This window comes from Rhipicephalus microplus, unplaced genomic scaffold (genome assembly GCF_043290135.1).
Source record: "Rhipicephalus microplus isolate Deutch F79 unplaced genomic scaffold, USDA_Rmic scaffold_224, whole genome shotgun sequence".
In the NCBI taxonomy this organism is placed as follows: Eukaryota; Metazoa; Arthropoda; class Arachnida; order Ixodida; family Ixodidae; genus Rhipicephalus; species Rhipicephalus microplus.
This window is the reverse complement of record NW_027464795.1, coordinates 32,501-42,500: the sequence shown is the minus strand read 5'-3', so window position 1 is coordinate 42,500 and position 10,000 is coordinate 32,501. Positions and strand designations below refer to the sequence as shown.

General features: G+C 60.3%; 1 non-coding gene across 1 annotated transcript; it reads right to left on the bottom strand.

Moving 5' to 3' along the window:
• Positions 1-1,111: 1,111 nt before the first annotated feature.
• Positions 1,112-2,926, bottom strand: LOC142792519 (small subunit ribosomal RNA). Its single transcript, XR_012890988.1, has one exon. It is a non-coding gene; the product is annotated as a small subunit ribosomal RNA (ribosomal RNA).
• Between the last annotated feature and the right edge of the window lie 7,074 nt (positions 2,927-10,000).

Sequence of the window (10,000 nt, the reverse complement as noted above, 5' to 3'; positions counted from 1 at the left end):
CAGGCGCGCCGTACTTGCGCGGCACTTCCCACGTCCACCGAAGTCGGTGCCAAGGACCACTTTCGGCGCCGGAGCCGCGTACGAGCCTACTCGAGGCGGAAGAACGAAGCCAGCAAGGGCCTGGCCGCAAGTGCGTTCAATTGTCGGGACGTCCAAGTCCCTCGTTCTTCCGTGCTTCCTCTTTCGGCAAGTCGTTGCGGCACCTTCCCAAAGCGCGCAGACCCGCTAATCGCGACGAGCGCGACGTGGCCGTGCCGCCTTTCCCTCGGCAGCAAGCAAAACGCCTGGCAACGTCGACGCTCCCCTAACCGCGATCTCGCACCGTGTTTCGTGTGGCGAATTCAAAAGCCGGCCGGCGCTGCTGCAACCATTACGGTCGGTACGCATACGCCGCGGAGGGCGGGACGGTCATCGGAGCGTGCGGTTCCTCCATCGAGTACTGCGCACCTCGGCCGTCGCATCGCCGTGCCATGACCGGCCGCGCGTCAACGCGAACCGGTGCCAGCGAGATCCCTCGCCTGCAAGAACCGACCGGCAGCCTCCGTCACCCGAGGACGCGGAGGCGCTTGCCGCGGACGGCGGGACGGTATGCACTGGTGCACAGCGGACCCGTCACATCGCCAGTTCCTTGACCGACCGCCGACGCTTGTGCCGTTCCTCTCGTACTTGGCAGTCGCCGCGCGATTGTCGGGTCTCGTTCTTGCACGCTCGAACGGTCGGGAGGGCACTCGGCTGGCGTTTCGGGAACGCGCAGCCTCGCCTTCTACCGACGTAACCACGACTCGCCGTTCGCGCTCCGCCGCTCCTGTTTACAGTACTAGGCGGTCCCGCAGCGGTCGGGTCGCGCATTTCGAGCGCTTCGAGCCACGGTGCAGTGGCGGGTCGAAAGCCGACCTATGAGTGCGTTGCGCCGTTTGTACCCGCGTCCGCCACCTGGCCGACCGTCCAAGGTCGCGGTGTTGGCGTCCGCTGGGCGCAACAATTTGTCACGGGGTGCCGCTCCACATTCAGGCAGCCCCGTGGGGAAAAGCCGACCCCGCGTCCAAACGGGGTCAGCGGCAGAAAGTGTCGGGCGCAGACGCAGCTGAGGCGCTCACCCTTCACAATCCGTTAATGATCCTTCCGCAGGTTCACCTACGGAAACCTTGTTACGACTTTTACTTCCTCTAAATGATCAAGTTTGGTCATCTTTCCAACAGACCGGCGCAACCGAAAGGCCGCGCCGGACATCGGTCCGAAGACCTCACTAAATCATTCAATCGGTAGTAGCGACGGGCGGTGTGTACAAAGGGCAGGGACGTAATCAACGCGAGCTTATGACTCGCGCTTACTGGGAATTCCTCGTTCAAGGGGAACAATTGCAAGCCCCTATCCCAATCACGAAAGAAGTTCCACGGGTTACCCAGTCTTTTCAGACAGGGATAAAGACACGCTGCTTCCTTCAGTGTAGCGCGCGTGCGGCCCCGGACATCTAAGGGCATCACAGACCTGTTATTGCTCTGTTTCGTGCGGCTAGGAGCCGCTTGTCCCTCTAAGAAGGTTGTAAGGTGCTGGGAACCCCGCACCTATTTAATAGGCTAGAGTCTCGTTCGTTATCGGAATTAACCAGACAAATCGCTCCACCAACTAAGAACGGCCATGCACCACCATCCACCGAATCAAGAAAGAGCTCTCAATCTGTCAATCCTCCCAGTGTCCGGGCCGGGTAAGTTTTCCCGTGTTGAGTCAAATTAAGCCGCAGGCTCCACTCCTGGTGGTGCCCTTCCGTCAATTCCTTTAAGTTTCAGCTTTGCAACCATACTTCCCCCGGAACCCAAATACTTTGGTTTCCCGGAAGCTGCCCGCCGAGTCATTTGAGTAACTCAGGCGGATCGCTGGTTGGCATCGTTTATGGTCAGAACTAGGGCGGTATCTGATCGCCTTCGAACCTCTGACTTTCGTTCTTGATCAATGAAAACATTCTTGGCAAATGCTTTCGCAGTAGTTCGTCTTGCGACGGTCCAAGAATTTCACCTCTAGCGCCGCAATACGAATGCCCCCGTCCGTCCCTCTTAATCATTACCTCGTATTCCAAAAACCAACAGAACAGAAACGAGGTCTTGTTCTATTATTCCATGCAAGTTTATTCAGGCGACTCGCCTGCGTTGAGCACTCTAATTTTTTCAAAGTAAAAGCACCGGCCATCTCGAGGCACACAATGAAGTGCACCAAGAAAGAACCGGCATGATGTTCAGTCCGAGCCGTCGCATCGGGTAGATGCACTACTCGTCTGGAACTGAGATCCAACTACGAGCTTTTTAACCGCAGCAGCTTTAGTATACGCTATTGGAGCTGGAATTACCGCGGCTGCTGGCACCAGACTTGCCCTCCAATTGATCCTCGTTAAAGGATTTAGAGTGTACTCATTTCAATTACGGGGCCTCAAAAGAGTCCCGTATTGTTATTTTTCGTCACTACCTCCCCGTGCCGGGAGTGGGTAATTTGCGCGCCTGCTGCCTTCCTTGGATGTGGTAGCCGTTTCTCAGGCTCCCTCTCCGGAATCGAACCCTGATTCTCCGTTACCCGTAACAACCATGGTAAGCAAGTAACCTACCATCGAAAGTTGATAAGGCAGACACTTGAAAGAAACGTCGCCGGCTCGTGGCCATGCGATCAGCACAAAGTTATCCAGAGTCACCACACAATACGGGCCGAAACCCGATCGATCTTGGTCTAATAAAAGCACCCGTTACCCAAAGGGCTCCAGGCTCACTGCATGTATTAGCTCTAGAATTGCCACAGTTATCCAAGTAGGAAGAAACGATCTAAGGAACCATAACTGATTTAATGAGCCATTCGCGGTTTCGCCTTATTTCGGCATGTACTTAGACATGCATGGCTTAATCTTTGAGACAAGCATATGATTACTGGCAGGATCAACCAGGTAATCGTTCGACTGCGCGTCCGTCCTCGCCCTCGGCGGGCCGGACGCAGTCTGTGTGCGGCGGAGGCCACCTTCAGGCGCCCCAACACGCTTATTTTGCACTCCGAGATGACGGCGTTCGAGCTCGCTACGGCACAACCTTCCCGAAAGACGAGTGGGAGCCGTGCGGCAAGAAGCACGTTCATGCTCGCTCTTTTTCGTTGCATCGACTCGGTCGCGCCGTGCGGGTTGCCCAAGCCCGCTGCACCTGTCGGTGGACCGGCCGGAACTAGCAACGGAGCCGAGACTGCAAAGCCGCCAGACGACGGGTCACGCCCGCGTCTTCGGCGCTTTCGCATCTGAATCGCCCGAGGACGACACGGAACACACCTCGATATCGTGGTAAAACGGCACCGTCCGACAACCAGCCCCTAACGCATCAAGCGGATGAGGCTGCAGACGACTGCCGTGGATTCCCCTGGAGCAGACCCGAGGACACGCTTGACGAGGCCGAAGCCCGCCGCATATCAGACACCCGGTCGCTTTCGCGTACGCCGCTCACGAGAACCCCCACATAATAGCAGCGATAAGTACCCAGACCTCCTTGGGCCCTAATACGAGCGTACTCGAGAAAATTTCACCGCGGGTGTGCCCCGAAACGTGTGGCATGTTGAGCGTGCCACAAGTCTACGTCGCTCTCAAACCCGCCGAGGTCGTAGAATTTGCGACCCTACTCACGAAATTCCCACCGAGGATACGGCCGCAAACGTACCGCACCTTGGGTAGGCCACGAGTTTGTGCAACACTACGCTGACGGCACAGCACCGAGGTCGTGCGCGCACGCACGGGAAAATTCCGCCGCGGTTTCTGCCGAAAACGTGAGGCACCACGACTCTCCGCAAGTTCGCGTCGACTGCGAAAGACCGAAGTCGTGAACGACGTGTCCGCTACTCGCCGCCGACACGCTGGACACCAAACGTACAACGACTCGACGGCGTCGTAGAGGCCCACGACGCGGTTTTCCTTAACGACGTCTCGGCGTGGCACCGACAGGTTAGAACGGCCGACCAACGTTCCCTGTCCGCCGTTCGGCTCAGTCGAAGGGCTCGGCGACTTCGGCAACGCTGCGAAGCCGCACGGTGACGCACGCCATGTCCCCATTTTTTTTTTTCTTTCTGCGTCTGCCGGGGTGCCCCTATAATAGCAGCGATAAGCACCCAGACCGCCGTGGGTCGCTCGCCCCGGCTGACGTGGTTTTTCGTACTCCTGCGGCGGTCGCCGTCAAGCACGTCCAAATACGCTACTTTCGTGGGCGCATTCACGCTCTTTCGCTTCGCCGGAGTGCCAGCACTCACTCTGCCAAAAACGGCGAACATCCGAGCGGCGGTTCCCACTTTTGCGTCGGCGTCGCAAACCCCGCCCCGGCAGACGAGGTTTGCCGTACTCGTGCGACGGTGGCCGGCGGGCACGTCGAAAGACGCCGATATCGTGCGCGAATTGGCGCACCTTGGCTTCACCGGAGTGCCGCCACTGACTCCTCCAAAAACGGCGAAGATCCGAGCGGCGCTTCCCACTTTCGCATCGGCGTCCCGAACTCCGCCCCGGCTGACGCGGTTTACCGTACTCGTGCGACGGTCGCCGGCGAGCACGTGGAAAGACGCCGATATCGTGCCCGAATCGGCTCCGTTCGGCTTCGCCGGAGTGCCAGCACTGGCTCGGCGAAAGACGACGAACATCCGAGCGACGGTTCTCACTATTGCGTACGCGTCGCAAACCCCGCCCCGGCAGACGCACTTTGCCGTACTCGTGCGACGGTCGCCGGCGAGCACGTAGAAAGACGCCGATATCGTGCCGGAATCGGCCCCGTTTGGCTTCGCCGGAGTGCCAGCACTCACTCGGCCACAAACGGCGAACATCCGAGCGGCGGTTCCCACTTAGCCGTCGGCGTCCCGAACTCCGCCCCGGCAGACGCGGTTGCCGAGCTCGTGCGACTAGCGACCGCGAAGCCGTCTCGCGACGCCGCTTTCGTGCGCGGCTCCCACTGCGACCTGGGTCACCCGAGGTCGACGAGCAAAAAAGAATGTCGAAAAAAATTTTTTTTTTTTTTTGCGTCTGCCGGGGTGCCCCTATAATAGCAGCGATAAGCACCCAGACCGCCATGGGTCGCTCGCCCCGGCTGACGTGGTTTTTCGTTTTCCTGCGGTGGTCGTCGTCAAGCACGTCCAAACACGCCACTTTCGTGGGCGCATTCGCGCTCTTTCGCTTCGCCGGAGTGCCAGCACTCACTCTGCCAAAAACGGCGAACATCCGAGCGGCGGTTCCCACTTTTGCGTCGGCGTCGCAAACCCCGCCCCGGCAGACGAGGTTTGCCGTACTCGTGCGACGGTGGCCGGCGGGCACGTCGAAAGACGCCGATATCGTGCGCGAATTGGCGCACCTTGGCTTCACCGGAGTGCCGCCACTGACTCCTCCAAAAACGGCGAAGATCCGAGCGGCGCTTCCCACTTTCGCATCGGCGTCCCGAACTCCGCCCCGGCTGACGCGGTTTACCGTACTCGTGCGACGGTCGCCGGCGAGCACGTGGAAAGACGCCGATATCGTGCCCGAATCGGCTCCGTTCGGCTTCGCCGGATTGCCAGCACTGGCTCGGCGAAAGACGACGAACATCCGAGCGACGGTTCTCACTATTGCGTACGCGTCGCAAACCCCGCCCCGGCAGACGCACTTTGCCGTACTCGTGCGACGGTCGCCGGCGAGCACGTAGAAAGACGCCGATATCGTGCCGGAATCGGCCCCGTTTGGCTTCGCCGGAGTGCCAGCACTCACTCGGCCACAAACGGCGAACATCCGAGCGGCGGTTCCCACTTAGCCGTCGGCGTCCCGAACTCCGCCCCGGCAGACGCGGTTGCCGAGCTCGTGCGACTAGCGACCGCGAAGCCGTCTCGCGACGCCGCTTTCGTGCGCGGCTCCCACTGCGACCTGGGTCACCCGAGGTCGACGAGCAAAAAAGAATGTCGAAAAAAATTTTTTTTTTTTTTTTTGCGTCTGCCGGGGTGCCCCTATAATAGCAGCGATAAGCACCCAGACCGCCATGGGTCGCTCGCCCCGGCTGACGTGGTTTTTCGTTTTCCTGCGGTGGTCGTCGTCAAGCACGTCCAAACACGCCACTTTCGTGGGCGCATTCGCGCTCTTTCGCTTCGCCGGAGTGCCAGCACTCACTCTGCCAAAAACGGCGAACATCCTAGTGGCGGTTCCCACTTTTGCGTCGGCGTCGCCAACCCCGCCCCGGCATACGCGGTTTGCCGTACTCGTGCGGCGGTGGCCGGCGGGCACGTCGAAAGACACCGATATCGTGCGCGAGTCGATGCTTCTTGGTCTCGCAGGAGGGCCGCCACTCACTCCTGCAAAAACGGCGAAGATCCGAGCGGCGCTTCCCACTTTTTCGTCGGCGTCGCAAACCTCGCCCCGGCAGACGCGCTTTGCCGTACTCGTGCGACGGTCGCCGGCGAGCACGTCGAAATACGCCGATATCGTGCCCGAATCGGCCCCGTTTCGCTTCGCCGGAGTGCCAGCACTCGCTCGGCCAAAGACGACGAACATCCGAGCGACGGTTCCCACTATTGCGTACGCGTCGCGAACCCCGCCCCGGCAGACGCGGTTTGCCGTACTCGTGCGGCGGTGGCCGGCGGGCACGTCGAAAGACGCCGATATCGTGCACGAATTGGCGCTCCTTGGCTTCACCGGAGTGCCAGCACTCACTCGGCCAAAAACGGCGAACATCCGAGCAGCGGTACCCACTTAGCCGTCGGCATCCCGAACTCCGCGCCGGCTGACGCGGTTGCCGAGCTCGTGCGACTAGCGACCGCGAACGCGTCTCGCGACGCCGCTTTCGTGCGCGGCTCCCATTGCGACCTGGGTTACCCGAGCTCGACCAGCAAAAAAGAAGGTCGAAAATTTTTTTTTTTTTTTCTGCGTCTGCCGGGGTGCCCCTATAATAGCAGCGATAAGCACCCAGACCGCCGTGTGTCGCTCGCCCCGGCTGACGTGGTTTTTCGTACTCCTGCAGCGGTCGCCGTCACGCACGTCCAAATACGCCACTTTCGTGGGCGCATTCGCGCTCTTTCGCGTCGCCGGAGTGCCAGCACTCACTCTGCCAAAAACGGCCAACATCCGAGCGGCGGTTCCCACTTTTGCGTCGGCGTCGTAAACCCCGCCCCGGCAGACGCGGTTTGCCCTACTCGTGCGACGGTCGCCGGCGAGCGCGTCGAAAGACGCCGATATCGTGCGCTAATTGGCGCTCCCTGGCTTCTCCGGAGTGCCGCCACTCACTCCTCCAAAAACGGCGAAGATCCGAGCGGCGTTCTCCACTTTCGCATCGGCGTCCCGAACTCCGCCCGGGCTGACGCGGTTTACCGTACTCGTGCGACGGTCGCCGGCGGGCACGTCGAAAGACGCCGATATCGTGCCGTAATCGGCCCCGTTTGGCTTCGCCCGTGTGCCAGCACTCACTCGGCCAAAAACGGCGAACATCCGAGCAGCGTTTCCCACTTTCGCATCGGCGTCCCGAAGCCCGCCCCGCCAGACGCGGTTTGCCCTACTCGAGCGACGGTCGCCGGCGATCACGTCGAAAGGCGCCGAATTCGTGCACGAATCGATGCTTCTTGGTCTCGCAGGAGGGCCGCCACTCACTCCTGCAAAAACGGCGAAGATCCGAGTTGCGCTTCCCACTTTTTCGTCGGCGTCCCGAACTACGCCCCGGCTGACGCGGTTTACCGTACTCGTGCGACGGTCGCCGGCGGGCACTTCAAAATACGCCGATTTCGTGGGCGCATTCACGCTGTTTCGCTTCCCCGGAGTGCCAACACTCACTCTGCCGAAAGCGGCGATCATCCGAGCGGCGGTTCCCACTTTTGCGTCGGCTTCGCAAACGGCGCCCCGGCAGACGCGCTCGTGCGACGTACTCGTGCGACGGTCGCCGGCGAGCACGTCGAAAGACGCCGATATCGTGCTCGAATCGACCCCGTTTCGCTTCGCCGGAGTGCTGCCAGTCACGGCGCAGAAAACGGCGAACAAGTGTTTTTTTTTTTTTTTCCTAGAATTTGTGTTATAGAAGGCACATTTGATATCGGACGATAATTTTCAACTTTATCACGCGCACCGATTTTCGTGTAGAGGTTTGCAAGTTTATGGGAATTTCTCCACTTGGAATAATGCGATTTAGTAGTACTACGAGAACTTCATGGATGTACTCAAGGGTACGGGGCAAGTCAGTTACGTCAACACCTGCAGATTTTTTACACTTCAAACTGAAAATTGTTGGTTGTGAGTCCTCGTGTGATATTAAAGGCCGATTCGCTAACACATAGAACAAAGAAAGAAAGGAAGAAAAAACGCCCGCGCTCGCTCAAGAAACCTGGGTTCGCAACAAGTGGCAACAACAAGCAACCGAGCGAGTGCGCCAAAACCCGTGGCGGCCGAACAAACGCGAAGTCCCAACCGCGTCAGCCGGGGCGGCACGGGACAGGAAAAATCACTTCAGCCGGGGCGGCGGGGCACCGAATAAACCTCGTCACCTCGTCGCAGGATAAAAGAGGAAACAAAAAGTCTACACAGCGTCTGCTGGAGCGAATGCGTAATAAAACAACAACAACAACAAAAAAAAAAAACACCCGCGCTCAAGAAGTCTGCAATCACCACAAAAGGCGACTGTGACCGAGCAGCGTCAGCCGGGGCCGTGCGGAAACGGAAAAACCGCGACTACCGGGGCGTCGAGGCACCGAAAAATCCACTTCAGCCGCGGCGAAAAAAAAAAACAAAAAGAAAGACGGAGGGGGGGGGGGGAACCACGTCTGCCGGGGCGAAGGAAAAAAAAAAAACGCGTCTGCCGGGGCGAGCCCGGGTGCGGCACCACCGGGAAAACTGTGGCAAACAGACATGGCGATCGAGTGAGTGGGCCGCCAGCCAGGCTCAGCCAAAAAGTGCAAAGTCCGAACTGCGTCAGCCGGGGCGGCAAAAACCACGTCAGCCGGGGCGGCGCAAAAAACCGCGTCTGCCGGGGCGGCACGAAACCGCGTCAGCCGGGGCGGCGCGAAAACTGCGTCAGCCGGGGCGAAAGAAAAAAAAAAAAAAACGCGTCTGCCGGGGCGAGCCCGGGTGCGGCACCACCGGGAAAACTGTGGCAAACAGACATGGCGATCGAGTGAGTGGGCCGCCAGCCAGGCACAGCCGAAAAGTGCAAAGTCCGAACCGTGTCAGCCGGGGCGGCAAAAAACCGCGTCAGCCGGGGCGGCGCAAAAAACCGCGTCTGCCGGGGCGGCACGAAACCGCGTCTGCCGGGGCGGCGCGAAAACTGCGTCAGCCGGGGCGAAAGAAAAAAAAAAACGCGTCTGCCGGGGCGAGCCCGGGTGCGGCACCACCGGGAAAACTGTGGCAAACAGACATGGCGATCGAGTGAGTGGGCCGCCAGCAAGGCTCAGCCAAAAAGTGCTAAGTCCGAACTGCGTCAGCTGGGGCGGCAAAAAACCGCGTCTGCCGGGGCGGCACGAAACCGCGTCAGCCGGGGCGGCGCGAAAACCGCGTCTGCCGGGGCGGCACGAAACCGCGTCAGCCGGGGCGGCGCGAAAACTGCGTCAGCCGGGGCGAGCCCGGGTGCGGCACCACCGGGAAAACTGTGGCAAACAGACATGGCGATCGAGTGAGTGGGCCGCCAGCCAGGCACAGCCGAAAAGTGCTAAGTCCGAACTGCGTCAGCCGGGGCGGCAAAAACCGCGTCAGCCGGGGCGGCGCGAAAACCGCGTCTGCCGGGGCGGCACGAAACCGCGTCAGCCGGGGCGGCGCGAAAACTGCGTCAGCCGGGGCGAGCCCGGGTGCGGCACCACCGGGAAAACTGTGGCTAACAGACATGGCGATCGAGTGAGTGGGCCACCAGCCAGGCTCAGCCAAAAAGTGCTAAGTCCGAACTGCGTCAGCCGGGGCGGCAAAAACCGCGTCAGCCGGGGCGGCGCAAAAAACCGCGTCTGCCGGGGCGGCACGAAACCGCGTCAGCCGGGGCGGCGCGAAAACTGCGTCAGCCGGGGCGAAAGAAAAAAAAAAAAACGC